General features: G+C 45.2%; 4 non-coding genes across 4 annotated transcripts; 3 read left to right on the top strand and 1 right to left on the bottom strand.

Annotated features, from left to right (window-relative positions):
• The first annotated feature begins 1605 nt into the window (after window positions 1-1605).
• trnat-agu (transfer RNA threonine (anticodon AGU)) lies at window positions 1606-1678 on the top strand. Its single transcript has one exon. It is a non-coding gene; the product is annotated as a tRNA-Thr (tRNA).
• A 9184-nt stretch (window positions 1679-10862) lies between these two features.
• LOC132898024 (U1 spliceosomal RNA) lies at window positions 10863-11026 on the bottom strand. Its single transcript, XR_009656442.1, has one exon. It is a non-coding gene; the product is annotated as a U1 spliceosomal RNA (small nuclear RNA).
• A 2893-nt stretch (window positions 11027-13919) lies between these two features.
• LOC132895815 (U5 spliceosomal RNA) lies at window positions 13920-14034 on the top strand. Its single transcript, XR_009655852.1, has one exon. It is a non-coding gene; the product is annotated as a U5 spliceosomal RNA (small nuclear RNA).
• Window positions 14035-14222: 188 nt separating this feature from the next.
• LOC132897965 (U2 spliceosomal RNA) lies at window positions 14223-14415 on the top strand. Its single transcript, XR_009656422.1, has one exon. It is a non-coding gene; the product is annotated as a U2 spliceosomal RNA (small nuclear RNA).
• Window positions 14416-15480: the final 1065 nt, after the last annotated feature.

The raw sequence follows: 15480 nt of genomic DNA, 5'->3' as shown, positions 1-15480 counted from the left end.
TGCAGGCATTTTTCTTGTAATTTTTCTCACCAACTACATCAATAACTTGACCAGTTTTGTTTAGCTTCCAGTAGCCTAAATGACCATTCTCCTCAACGATGTGAGTGGTAAGATGGCGGTCAGATGGTTTCACTCTGAGCTTTCCAGATTTTTACGTAGAGATCAGTGCTCCAAACATGATTTACTGAGGCTAGTGGAGCTCTTGGACACATTGCTTCTAAATTGTTGTTAACAACCCTAAAGATGCCAAGTGTCAAGCATTTGGGTGTAAAATAAACCGGATCATTGATAATTTTATGTGACATGCTTTTGTTTTTATTCATGGGGAAAAGAGATCTTTTTAGACGGCAAGAATCACACTGCTATGGCAACAGGATTGTTTACTAGTATCTGTGTCAGTACTGAACATGCGTTATCTAGCCAAGTAGATTTAAGAAGAAGAAGAAGCCTTTATTTGTTTCACATACACTCAAGCACCGACTGAATCACACAGTGAAATTTCTCCTCTGCATTTAACCCATCTGAAGCAGTGAACACACACAAGTGAGCAATGAGCACACACACATACCCACAGCAGTGGCCAGCTATGCTACAGCGCCCAGGGGGTAAGGTGCCTTGCTGAGGGGCACCTCAGCCCAACCTCAGGCCATGGCTCCTATATACCTAACCACATCTTTGAACTGTGGGGGAAACTAGAGCACCTGGAGGAAACCCACACAGACACAGGGAGATCATGCAAACTCCACATAGAAAGGCCCCTGTCAGCCGCTGGGCTCTAACCCAGGACCTTCTTGCTGTGAGGAGACAGTGATAACCACTGTGCCACCCTAAACGTTGAAATGTCAAAAAATTAAAAAAATTTAAAAATAGGAACCCGTAACATCACCTTGTTAACATGCATACCAAGTTTCAAATCTGGATCATGAATAGTTTTGGATATATGGTCCGGAAACGAACATTGCTCTGATAAACTAAGTCAAAATATATTTTTTATGTAAAAATTTGAAAAATACTTTTTTCAAAAATCCAAAATAGCAAAAGGCACCAGTTCACATGTTGCTTGATATGTATATAAAGTTTCATGAAGATATCTTCAGTAGTTTTAAAGATATGGCCCAGAAACAAAAATGTGACCGGCCGGACAGAACCCATTTCTATATCCCCCGCCAAAATTCATTTGGGCAGGCGATCAAAAAAGAACCAAAAATACTGGTTGAATTTTTTGGTGGTTGCAGTTCTCATCACCTGAAAACCACTGGCTGCTGCTGAGGATGGCCCCACATGAAGAGCCTGGAGATCAGCGAGGTCACTCATGGTGCTTATGGTTTGTCTCTTGAGGTCTTGGCCTGTCCAGTGTTTTTGTTAACTCAGATGAGAAAGTAGCCAGAATGCACAGCCCACAGCCCACTCTACGACTGACACACTGCATTATTTAAAATGTGTGTCCATTTTTTGCGAGGCAAATAGTAAACAGAAGCTAACTGCAGCTAGGAACTAAAGTTGTGAGTGACTTTACAGCAGTTTCTGAGGGCTGTTTTGGGGATCAGCACAGGGTCTTCAAGGTTCTGCTGTTGCTCCAATCTTCAGTGAGTGTAAAAGCATTAAGGCTCCATAGCTCAGTGGTGAAAGCACTGGTTTAGTAAACCAGGGGTTGTGAGTTCAATTCTCACTGGAGCCTATAAAGAGTTAGTGAAACTGTCTCTGAGTCTTACTTCTGCTGGACGCTACCAGTTTTAGTATCGGGTGTAAACAAACCACAGCTAATGGATTCTCAATCCTCCCTGCCCTTCTCTTTCAGTAAACGATGTTTTTTTTTTTTAATTATTAAAACAGAGAAAATGCAGTGAGAAGGTACATTCCAACATCCATATAGGTAAACCTAGGCCAAAAATGGACATCATCACTCCAATAATTTCGAGCAATTTTGCACACATCATAAGCTAACTTCTGTCTGTATCTATCCTCTGCTTCTCTCTGACTTAGATTATCCAAGCAATCTGGTAGTAAAGCTTTTCTAGTGGTAGCTTTCTTCAAACTGCAGACATCTGACATCTTCAATATTGCTTGCCTTCAGTATGTAAACAAAGTTCGCTTGTCCCCCAGGATAATGGCAGTAACGGTTGCTAATATAAGTGTGAGATCAGTGCAAGGGGTCTGTTGCAAATTTTGACAATGTGGCACAAAGTTATGGAAGGGAACTTCTTTATAATCTCACTATCTGGTGTGACCCAGATGAGGATGGGTTCTCTTTTAAGTCTGCTTGCTCGGCTATCAGCTCCAAATCATCCTCAAACAAAAAAACAAAGATTGAGGATGAATTTGAAGAGCTTTCGTGTCTTTTTCAAAAGAATCGGTATCAAGAATTCACACCACTGAGGAGAATATTATAGAGTCCGTGTGGAAGCAAAAGAAGGTACTGGTGCAAATAACGTCAAGCGTGCAGCGCCGCCAAGCTGTAAATCGCTGCGATCTAATAATGGCAGGCAAGCGTTTAGTGATTTTTGGAACAGGATTCAGATGCAAAAAAGCCTTTTTCGAACCATTTTTTTATTTATTCGCCAACTTTACAGTGTAATTGAGCACAGCACACACAGAAAACTGGGGGTTTCTGACGTAACTTTCATTAGACTAGCACTTTAAGAACGATCCAGCCAAGTGAAATCCGCCTACCCGTCAGTCGCTGCGATCTAATAATGGCGGACAAGCTTTTAGTGATTTTTGGAACAGAATTCAGACGCAAAGAAGCATTTTTAATTTATTTGCCAACTTTACAGTGTATTTGAGCACATCACACACAGAAAACCAGGTATTTTCTGATGGACCTTTCATGAAACAAGCACTTTCAGAACAATGCAGCCAAGAGAAATCCATGTCGCCAGCAGTTCAGGTCGACCATTTAAGGCATCCATTAAATTAGCTAACTCAATTTTCTGATATTTACCTAAAAGCTAAAAACACAGAAAACAGCTACAACTTAGTAAATGAAGATAAAATATGACAGAACTACAGACAAAAAGATCGGAACTTCAGCAAATGGATGCGTGAATTTTTCGACGAGCATCCTGTCTGTCAGTGTTAGCTAACGCTACTTATGTCATCTGCTGCACTAGTATATTTTGCCTGAGAAAGTTTCTCAACTAAAGACAAAATAAACAAAAGAACCACGACTTACCTCTGTCTACTTTGCTAAGGCATCGTGTTTAGCAGATAGTTATAACTTCGCACGACACAAATCCTCATAAAATATAAAGTATGACGGACTGATAGAAAACAGTGTCGCCAGTTTCTCGAGCTGAAGTCCATTAACGTTAACATTAAACGTATGATGATGCTGTGTGATGTCACACATTCTCGCAGCGCATGCGCATTCAATGATAATTCCAATGAAAATGTTTTTTTTTTAAATTGATGGGTGTAATTCACTTTAGCTTATTTTTTGTTGTCTAAATCATTATTGATGAACTCTCATATTGATGGTGTTTTTAGAATAGATGAAACTGAATAAAAGTATTATATTATAATAAACACTGAAGCAGAGGGAGCTCAGCTCCTGCTGGCTGTACTGCCGAGGCGAGGAGGCGGAGCTGAGCTCCGGAGGGCTCCGGCCCAATTTAATCTCTGGGTTCGGAACCTGAAAAGTCGGTCCCCTTCCGGATAGCCGTTTTGTTTTTTGTTTTTTTCCTGGTGCGAACCGTGACGACATCAGAGGGCGTGTTTTTAGTTTAGGATAAGTTTCTACATCTTCTTATGATTACTAGTTGGTCTGTGGTTGTATTTTGGAAGAAAGCAAATATCTGCTATGTCTGCAAGTCTTATGAAGACAAGGAGGCTCAGGCACCAAAGCGCAGCGTGTGGAGAAAATGTAGCTGGCTCCGCATGTTGCTGGTGTTTTCGTTCTGCTCGCACGGCTTTCTGACCACCAGGGAAGAAATAACAGAACAAAGCTTGCGGGAAAGCAATGCGATCCACCATCTCCGGACTACTGTTTACTTCTGCTGTGCACTGTGCAATGCCTTTTGTCGATGACGCATTCTTGATAACAAATTTCTGTTGAAAACTCATGGAGACCAAGGGCATCACTAGCCCTTTTTTACTGGGGCACGTGCCCCAGTAAAAATCAGCTGTGCCCCAGTAAGAAAATGTTGAAAGATTTTTGTAACAAACTAGTTTCTTTGGCAGATCATTTATCTACTGTAAGTTGTAGGACAGAGTGTGTTTCAAACTTCTATCGCCTCTTCTTTCTAACTAATTTTCTGATTGGTCTGGGAGATTCTCACTGTAAACATAGCGTGCGTGCGGTGTGCCATGAGTCCATTTAGCCTACTGGAGAGATGAGTCTACTCTTTGGATGAGTCAGAGAACGGGCTCTGGATGAGTTAAGGTAGCGCGAAGTTTTTGCAACAAAACTAAGCAAACCATATTCTAACAAACCCATTAAACTACATCGAATTAAACGATATTAAATTACTTTTCCAGATGGATATCAGACAATTCTTCTCACGAAGCAGAGACAGGGGCAGGGAAATAGTGACAAATGAGGAGGAGGGTGAGAGAGGTAAGATTAAGGTTGTAGGCTATGTGCTAGTCAGTCATATCTAACCAGCTAAGTTCGTGAATCGTGAGAGTTGAGGTGACACATTTAGCATCAGCATGCATTAAAAGCCCAAATGCCAACAATAATTTTTTTGGGGACTGGGATGTGTTTTCCGTCTCGTTGACCTATTCCTCGCATAACTTCATCCACGAGTGTTAGGACTAGGACTGTTTTGGCCTCTAGAGGCCGCTGTTATTTCCTTTTCATGTCGTGTTTATTTTGGCCTCTAGAGGCCGCCACTGTTCCTGTGTTTTGTGTTTGTGTTAATTGCCTAATTATCTTCACCTGTGTCCTTAATTAGTTTGTCTATTTATACCCCTGAGTTCAGTCCTCTTGTCACGGAGTCTTTGTGCTGTTATGTTTATCTCCAGTTTCCTTTGTACTGTGTTTTTTGATCTTCTTAGCTTTTGAATTTTTGCACTTTGCTTTTCTTTTGGATTATACTCTTTGGTTTTTTTTTGTCTTTTGTTTTGCCCTGTATATAGTTTAAATAAACCTTTTGATTCTTTTTCTACTTCTGCCTCACGCCTCTGCATTTGAGTCATCCCCCTGGTGGCCTAGTGGGGGTTTGCTGGATTATCACACCAACGAACCAGGTTCGAATCCCAGCAAAACCCTAACAGAAAGACTCTGTCATGACCGACTCAGCAGAGGCTGCTTCAACTGTCTACCCGGCCAACCTTCAGGGAATTATGGCAGCTTTGACACGCTTCGGAGCGACGACGTACGCTCACCAGCCAACGTGAGGCCCTTGCTCGCCACGAGGAACTGCTTCAGCAAATTGGGAAAACCCTGGCACAGCTGACATCTCTGCCTGCATCTCCTGCTCCTGATCCAGTTCCCACTCCTGCTCCAGTGCCTCCTGCAATGCTGCCTTCTTCACCTCGCGAACCCAGCCTTCCTGCACCACAGAGGTATGACGGCAAGCACAGTGAGTGCCGAGAGTTCCTTACCCAGTGTCAACTCACCTTTGAGCTTCAGCCTACCACCTACACTACGGATCGCCGCAAGATTGCCTTTGTGATCACCTTATTAGCTGGTAAGGCGCGAGCCTGGGCTACTGCTATCTGGCAAAGACAGGGACCTGAGTGCTTTGATTTCCAGCTGTTTTCTGAAGAGATGCTTCGGGTCTTCGATCAGGCAGACATCAGTACCGACGCAGCCCGAAAGCTCATGTCCATCCGGCAAGGAGGAAGCGTCGCAGATTACGCCATCTCGTTCCGAACACTCGCAGCAGTAAGTGGATGGAACGAGACTGCTCTGGTGTCAGCCTTCCACCATGGTCTGTCTGACCCCATCAAGGACGGTCTGGCCTCTATTGGATGCCCAAGTGACCTCGAAACCCTCATCTCACATGCTATTCGTCTGGACAACAGGATGAGAGAACGTCACCAAGCCTTGAGCCCCCCCAGCCTCCCTACCTCTACCTGGAGACCGTCTACCTCCTTCAGTGACTGTCCAGAACCCATGCAAGTGGGTCGTACTCGCCTCTCCGCATCTGAGAGGGAGCGCAGAAGGAGGGACAAGTGCTGCATCTACTGTGGCAAGCCTGGTCACTTCCGAGCATCATGTCCCGAACTCTTGGGAAAAGGACCGCCCCGTCCAGCCGAGGGAGGGTTGTGACGGGGCCTACCCTCTCTCCCGGACTCCCTGGCCAAGGAATCTACATCCCGGTCTCCATCTCCTGGGGTGAGTCTGTCCACTCTTGTCAAGCTTTGATAGACTCAGGGGCGGCTGGGAACTTTATGGATATTCACTTCGCCCAAAGCATCAATATTCCGACTGCACCTCTTGAAGTCCCACTGTCTGTGTCTGCCCTCGATGGCCAAGCGTTAGGTGATGGAAGAGTCACCCAAGTTACTTCTCCAGTTTTCCTCCAGTCTCAAGGTCACAAGGAAGAAATATCCCTGCACCTGATTCCTTCACCTGAGTTCCCAGTTATTCTAGGCCTTCCTTGGCTTACTCGCCACAACCCTCGCATAGACTGGGTAACAAGCCAGGTTGTGGAATGGGGCCCTGCATGCCATGCCTCTTGTCTGCTCTCTAGCTCTCCTGTGTCTCCTGCCGAGCCCCCTGATCTCACCGAGTTATCTCAAGTTCCCACAGAGTACTGGGATCTCAAGGAGGTATTCAGCAAGAGCAGGGCCGCCGTTCTTCCTCCGCACCGGGCCTACGACTGTGCCATCGACTTGCTCCCTGGGACTACCCCTCCTCGTGGCAGACTGTTTTCACTCTCTCAGCCAGAACGCAAGGCCATGGAGGAATACCTCAAAGATGCCCTGGTCTCTGGGTTTATTCGACCCTCCACTTCACCTGCTGGAGCCGGCTTCTTCTTTGTCGGCAAGAAGGATGGGGGGCTCCGACCATGTATTGATTACAGGGGCCTGAATAAGATCACTGTGCGCAACCGATATCCCCTTCCGCTGATGTCCACAGCTTTCGACCTGCTCCAAGGCGCCACCGTCTTCACCAAGTTGGACCTACGGAACGCATACCACCTCATCCGTATCCGACAGGGAGACGAGTGGAAGACTGCCTTTAACACCCCGTCTGGGCACTACGAATACCAGGTGATGCCCTTCGGACTCACCAACGCACCAGCTGTTTTTCAGGCCCTAATCAATGACGTCTTAAGGGACATGATTAACCTATACGTTTTTGTCTACCTCGACGACATCCTTATCTTTTCCAAGACCGTGCAGGAGCACCGCCACCATGTCCGCCAGGTTCTCCAGAGGCTGCTACAGAACAATCTGTTCGCCAAGGCCCAGAAATGCGAATTTCATGTTCCCGAGGTCTCCTTTCTGGGATTTATTGTACGGACAGGCCAACTCCAAATGGACCCTGCCAAGACTCTGGCCGTCCGGGATTGGCCTACTCCCAAGTCCGTTAAGGAGGTTCAGCGGTTCTTAGGATTCGCTAACTTCTACCGCAAGTTCATCAGGAACTTCAGTTCTGTGGCAGCACCCATGTCAGACCTCACCAAAGGGACAGGTGGATCTTATGGCTGGTCTCCTCAGGCAGAAAAGGCGTTCAAAGACCTCAAGGACCGCTTCTGCACGGCACCCATTCTGGTTCTCCCGGACACCTCCCAACCATTCATCGTGGAGGTGGACGCCTCGGACAGTGGTGTCGGCGCGGTGCTCTCTCAACGTTCGGAAGGAAAGCTGCACCCCTGCGCTTACTTCTCCCACTGCCTGAGTCCTGCTGAGTCCCGGTACGATGTGGGGGATCGAGAACTGCTAGCGGTCAAACTGGCCCTTGAGGAGTGGAGGCACTGGCTGGAGGGAGCACAACATCCATTCCTGGTTTGGACTGACCACAAGAACCTGGAGTACCTCCAGCAAGCCAAGAGACTGAACCCTCGACAGGCTAGATGGGCCCTGTTTTTCAGTCGGTTTGACTTCACCCTCTCATACCGCCCCGGCTCCAAGAACACCAAACCTGACGCACTGTCCAGACTGTTCTCTGCCACTAACAGGGAGAATGAAGTCGGGCCTATTATCCCTGTGTCCCGGATTGTGGCCCCTGTCCGCTGGGGTATTGAGGAGGCTGTCCGACGAGCCCAACGCCAGGACCCCGGTCCTGGGACGGGGCCACCAGGCCTCTTGTACGTCCCACATCAAGCCCGGGCCAAGGTTCTCCAGTGGGGTCACTCTTCCCCTCTCACCGCCCACCCGGGAGCTCGGAGGACCCTGGACTTCCTGAAAAGACGCTTCTGGTGGCCTAACATGGAGAAGGAAGTAAGGTCATTTGTCCTGTCCTGTGAGGTTTGCACCAGAACCAAGAACCCACGACAGCGTCCCCAGGGTCTCCTGCATCCTCTGACCATTCCCCGGCGTCCCTGGTCCCACGTGGCAGTCGACTTTATCACGGGTCTCCCTGAGTCACAAGGTAACACGGTCATTTTGGTCTTAGTTGACAGATTCTCCAAGGCCTGCCGCTTCATACCACTGTGCAAACTCCCCTCTGCTCTTGAAACTGCGAAACTTTTGTTTAATCATGTCTTCCGAGTCTTTGGTCTTCCACAGGACATCGTCTCAGACCGAGGGCCCCAGTTCTCCTCCCGAGTGTGGCACGGGTTCTGCAAGGTCATCGGAGCCACTGCCAGCCTCTCCTCTGGGTTTCACCCACAGTCCAATGGTCAGACGGAGAGGCTCAACCAGGACCTGGAAACCACCCTGCGAGGCCTGGCTATGGATAACCCGACATCGTGGAGCACCTGGCTGCCATGGGCGGAGTACGCCCACAACACCCTGCAGTCATCGGCCACCAAGCTGTCACCATTCCAGTGCCAATTCGGGTTCCAGCCACCTCTGTTCCCGGACCAGGAGGAGGACGCGGGGGTGCCCTCGGTCAACCAATATGTGAGACGGTGTCGCAAGACCTGGAGCAAGGTCAGGAAGACCCTCATACAGACCTCCAGAACCAACCAGACTCAGGCCAACCGCCATAGAAGACCTGCACACGCTTTCCGCCCTGGGCAGCGTGTTTGGCTGTCCACTAAGGACCTTCCACTGCGGGTGGAGAACCGCAAGCTTGCTCCTCGCTACATTGGCCCCTTCAAGGTGGTGCGCAGGGTGAACCCTGTCTCCTACCGGCTCCAGTTGCCCCGGACTCTGAGGATCAACCCCACTTTCCATGTTTCCCTGTTACGGCCCGTACTGACGTCTACGTATGCCCCTGCCCCTAGGAACCCCCCACCCCCCCGCATCTTCCAGGGGCAGACTGTGTTCACTGTGAATCGCCTGCTTGACTCCCGCCGGGTCCGCGGCGGGTTGCAATATCTGGTGGACTGGGAGGGCTATGGTCCTGAGGAGCGCTGCTGGGTTCCTGCTCGGGATGTCCTTGATAAAGAACTATGTCGGGACTTCCATTCGGCCCATCCGGATCGCCCTGGGAACGTCAGGAGACGCTCCTAGAGGGGGGGGTCCTGTTAGGACTAGGACTGTTTTGGCCTCTAGAGGCCGCTGTTATTTCCTTTTCATGTCGTGTTTATTTTGGCCTCTAGAGGCCGCCACTGTTCCTGTGTTTTGTGTTTGTGTTAATTGCCTAATTATCTTCACCTGTGTCCTTAATTAGTTTGTCTCTTTATACCCCTGAGTTCAGTCCTCTTGTCACGGAGTCTTTGTGCTGTTATGTTTATCTCCAGATTCCTTTGTACTGTGTTTTTTGATCTTCTTAGCTTTTGAATTTTTGCACTTTGCTTTTCTTTTGGATTATACTCTTTGTTTTTTTTTTGTCTTTTGTTTTGCCCTGTATATAGTGTATATAGTTTAAATAAACCTTTTGATTCTTTTTCTACTTCCGCCTCACGCCTCTGCATTTGAGTCATCCCCCTGGTGGCCTAGTGGGGGTTTGCTGGATTATCACACCAACGAACCTGGTTCGAATCCCAGCAAAACCCTAACAATGAGAGCATGAGAATTATCCACTTTGCATAGATTGGGGACAGGAACGTTAAGGTGCATTGTGCGGGGGGGATTTTGTGTGTGTGTGTGTGTGTGTTGGAGGGGTGCAGTGCCCCAATAAAGCTTAATTCCTAGTGATGCCCCTGATCGAGACCCTTGCTCGTGCCAAGGTTCCCAGAAGCCTGACCTAAACCCATTCAAGAACACGTTCCCTGGTGGTTGGAAAGCTGTGCGAGCAGAGCAAAAATAACAGCAACATGCGGAGCCAGCTACATTTTCTCCACATGCTGCACTTTGGTGCCTGAGCCCACTTGTCTTCATAAGACTTCAAACACATCGTGCAACTTGCACTCCAGCACACAACATCAGGGGAGGGGAAAGAAGGAAGGAAGGAGATAGATAGATAGATAGAAAAGCCACCAGCTCTATTTTTGATTCTGTCAGGGTTATGGGAAAGAGGAGAGAGCAGGAACGCATTCCCCCACTTTCAGAAATTATGCAGTCGATATTCACGCATTTGAGGAATTCGCAAAGGTCTGCACAACCCCGGTGAAATTCTCTCCGTCCACGGTGCATCCTCAACAACCATTTTCTGCTCAAAACTCGTGGAAACCCTAGCTGGGTGCTAAGGATAAAAGAAGCCTGAATAAAACCTGTTTCCTAGTGCTCAGAAACACAGCAATACACAGAACCAGAGAGATTTTTTCCCACATGTTACCCTTAAGAGCATAACCCTTCTAGCTCCTCAAAGATTTAAAGCAGCTAGTAGCTCTTGATAAAAAACATCTGAACACAAAGAAAAGAAAAACTTCAGAAAGACAAACAGCTCTATCTTTGACTCCAACAGAATTAGGCAAAAGGGGAGAGCGCGAACGCAGTCCCCTACTATCAAAAATTATGCAGTTGAGATTCCTGCATTTGAGGAATTCACAAAGGTCAGCACAACCTGAGTGCAATGGCTGGGCCTCACTTTGGGCAAACCACCTTCTTGATCATGGTGTTGCCCCTGCCAGGTAAGTATGACCTTCTTTGCCTGGCTGAGATGTAACCCTGCAAGGGTGTAGGCCGCTCCGTGAGGGCAGGCAAAGCGTCCGAGCAGGGTTTTGCATAATTTTTGGCCCCTCCTCTTCCAAGTCAGCACAAGACACTGGTGGTGATTTCATGTGCGCTCCCTCTGCTGGTCAGACAAGATATGGACCCGACAAGACTTTGCACCGACCGACACGTAGCCCTTTTCCACCAACAGGGAACGGGTTCCCTTCTGGTTCGTGCACCAAAGTTTGATCCGTTCGGAGCATTTTGGTCAAAAATCCATTGGTTCAGACAGTGGTTAAATTGGCTTTTGTAAGGAGGGGGAGCCCTTCTTCACTCACAGTGGTCAATATCTCTCAAAATATTTTTATTTATTGCATCATTCATTTAATACATATTTTATCAACTTATGGCCTAGTTATTTATATCTCACATCAATGCACATATTGGTAACTTATTAAGCCTACGTTTCACCATCAACCTACACTGTAATTTATAAAACTTATTCACAATATACACCACCAATTCACATAGCAATAGTTATTTACATCTCATCAATCTACGTACACTATTATTTGCATTACTTGTTGACATCTCACACCATCAATTCACATATTAACAATAGTTCTTTACATCTCACACCATAAATGTACATCAATCAAATCAATTGTTTGCTAAACTTACTTACATGTCACAACATCAAACCACATATCAGCAATAGCCATTCATTACAATTTAATTCACAACTTTCCAAATAAGACTTAGATCAAGTTTCTCCTGCCTTTCCTGTCTCTGTCTACATGCTCCCGGGGAGACTCCCAGAGCGTCTGGGAGACTAGGGATGTCTGAATCATTTAATTTTGTTATTTAGTCTAGACTTAGTACCCCACAGCAGCCTCATAACTTTGGCTGACCAAAGCAACATTGGATTGGGGGTCGAGTGCGCGAGCCAATGGGAAAATCCAGGCTGCCAGTTCTCACTATCACGAGGGAGGTTTGCTAATGCTCCATGTGCAAAGATAGATTAGCGGGCATCCATTAAATTAGCTAACTCAATTTTCTGATATTTACCTAAAAGCTAAAAACACAGAAAACTTTTTTTTTTGTCTGACTTTTACTAGACTTAGAAATAGAATATTATTAGAAGAACATCATCAGAGGGTCTACCATTGGCAATTTATAATAGTTATAATTGACTTTAACATTGACTTTAGGCATATTAAAGTATGGTCTATAGTCACTGGATTTATCTAGATCTGTTACTATTAATAAGATTTAATTGACACAAAATGTGGTCATTCATATATATATATATATATATATATATATATATATATATATATACACACACACACACACTAAATATATATGCTCAAGGGCACTTCAGCCCGACACCACCCCATGTTAACCAAACTACATGTCTTTGAACTGTGGGGTTAACCAGAGCTGACACAGGGAGAACACGCAAACTCCACACAGCAGAGCAGGATTTTCCACTAGGAGACCAACTGGTCTGGGCAATACAATCACAGGCCCCAGAGTCCATGCGGCTGCACCGCTGCAGCATATTCTGTGATGCAAAGTGGTTCACCAATCACCATACAGACAAACACACTACAGTGACTACACAGCTATCAAGAGCAATTACCAAGCACAAATGTTATGTCAAAGACACTCAAAGTTACACAGTAATGACATTGGATTCTGACATCAGCCATCTCAGTAACCAAATTTTAGTTTTGTTTTTCTTAACCAACATGATCTTGTGTGTATAGCTTATAACATAGATCTTCGTTTTCCTTGTTAAATGTATACTTACATGGTACTTGGTTAATTAATTGCAACTGATTGAACCAAATGATAAGACATAACTTGGTTTAAAATTTGGCCTCCCAGTGAAGCTGGTTTGGCATTGACTAGGAGACCAAATCTGGCTATAACATAGTTACTATAACTAGTAACTATGTTAAAATTGCTCTGCCACACAGAAAGGCCCCCACCAGCCACTGGGCTCAAACCCAGAACCTTCTTGCTATGAGGTGACAGTGCAAACCACTCCATCCCCCTGGTGCACAAGTTAATACATTTTTAAAGTCTCCCCGTCAGGGAATCGAACCCCGGTCTTCCGCGTGACAGGCAGAGATACTGTCCACTATACTAACGAGGATGACACAACAGGCCTCATTTATCAATAAAAAATGTGGTATGGAAAGCACTTACTGCTGGGGTCAACAGTGTTCCTGTCAATAATCAAACTCCAGCTGATGTTTTCATATTTAATTTATAGGCCTACATCTGGGGCGGCAAGGTGGTGTAGTGGTTAGCGCTGTCGCCTCACAGCAAGAAGGTCCTGGGTTCGAGCCCCAGGGCCGGCGAGGGCCTTTCTGTGCGGAGTTTGCATGTTGTCTGCGTGGGTTTCCTCCGGGTGCTCCGGTTTCCCCCAAAGACATGCAGGTTAGGTTAACTGGTGACTCTAAATTGACCGTGAGTGTGAATGGTTGTCTGTGTCTATGTGTCAGCCCTGTGATGACCTGGTGACTTGTCCAGGGTGTACCCCGCCTTTCGCCCGTAGTCAGCTGGGATAGGCTCCAGCTTGCCTGTGACCCTGTAGAAGGATAAAGTGGCTAGAGATAATGAGATGAGGCCTACATCCGTGATATTGGACAGATCACACAGCACTCAACTGTTCCTTTTCAAAATTCAACACCCCCCACCCCGCTTGCTTATCTATCTATCTATCTATCTATCAAAAAAGCTCGCTGGTCAGACATTTCTCTGCCTGTGTGCAATGGTTAGTAAAGGTGTAAGAGATTGGCCCAGGCCACCAGACCCTATACCAGCTTTCTGCACCTCCAATACAGTGTCACTAACCTGATAAAGTGCAGCTCAGGTTTCTCTTCATTAACGCATAAATTTTTCTCCTTTTACTAAAGATTTCCGTGGACAGAAATGTTAATGAGTTCAGTATATTTTTGTAGGCTTTGCTCTGGCAGAACTGAACATTTTTAGTCAACAAATTTTAGAATTATTGCTCTTTTTGCATTAAAGCACCTCCCACACGCCTCACAAAGCGATGTCTCTATTTAAAAGGATCCAGCTGTTGGGGGCGGAGTCTAGCTGTGTTTACTTTTCTGGAGTTTAATATGTGGAAGTGGTGTATTTAAAGCCATTAGCTGCAGTAAGTTATCATTTCTCCGCGTTTTGACTAGGATTAAGGGTAGTATTTATTCTAATCAATTTAATATCTGATTTGTTCTTTAAACAAGAGCGTTATATCAAACAGGTTTTTTTTAGAACAGGGAGCTGGAATCGGAGTTTGCTCTTTCGGCTCCGTATACGAACCTGATGTTGCAGTACCTTTATCTTTGTTCTAGAAAAAGTTTTTTTTTTTCTTATTTGACGTACTCTTTAAATGAAGTTGATAAATGGGTTTTTTTAAGTAAAGAATAAAAATAGTAGTTTGGTCCTTTTATTCTATACTTTCATATGGTATTATAGTAGATTTAGGAATGGTTACCTTATTTTAAAAAAGAAAGAAAAAAAATCTTTATTTTGCCTGCCCTAACTTTTTCCCTATTTTCTGGTTTTCTCCATGCTCAACAACACAGGTGTAGAATTGGGTGTGGGCGGTATGGGCGTGTCCCTACCAATATTTCTGATTGAAGAGAAAAAATCCCGCCCCGTGCGCGGCACACAAAGGGTTACTGCAGGTTTCCACTGGGCGAAACACCACGCCCAATTCGCTCATGAATATTCACTCTGGAGGCGTGGTCTCGAAAACAGCCCGCACTTTTGGCTACCGTGTCAATTAGCAAGTGCGGTTGCAGTGATGATGATGATGATGATAGTTTATTTCAAACATGTAAACAAACAATGAATAAATAAGCAGATAACAAGAAAAACAAAACAGCATTTGCAACAAGAACATGTAAAAAGCCACTAAATTAGAAAATAAACCTTAAATAATATAGGTAATTATAATATATCAAAATCAAAACAAAAGAAAACAAGACAAAAATACAAACAAGGACGCACTAAGCAGTTTTGAGTTTACATGTCCGAAAAGGAGTGGGCTGAAGTAAAACTTATTTAATCCCACCCCTTTATTTTAGTCAATATAAATTGATTATCGAGCTTCCTTATATATATATATATATATATATATATATATATATACACACTGTATATTACTTATTACTTCAGCTTTTCAGATATCAATTCTCTATGACTATATCATATAATTAATTAATTATATGTGTACATACATATGTCTACACACAAGTTTACTACAAATACCACACTCACAATGGAGAACAAAATAAAAACAAAACAAATAAAGACTCAAAAAAGAAAAAAAAGAAAATTTACACAATAAACAGCCAGTTATGATTAATCCCCTTCATCCTTATACCTTGTGAAAATCAAATTTTTGTACATCTTTTT

Source organism: Neoarius graeffei, chromosome 1 (assembly GCF_027579695.1).
Source record: "Neoarius graeffei isolate fNeoGra1 chromosome 1, fNeoGra1.pri, whole genome shotgun sequence".
Classification (NCBI taxonomy): Eukaryota; Metazoa; Chordata; class Actinopteri; order Siluriformes; family Ariidae; genus Neoarius; species Neoarius graeffei.
Note: the sequence above shows the minus strand (reverse complement) of the source record. Positions and strands in the feature narration are given on the sequence as shown.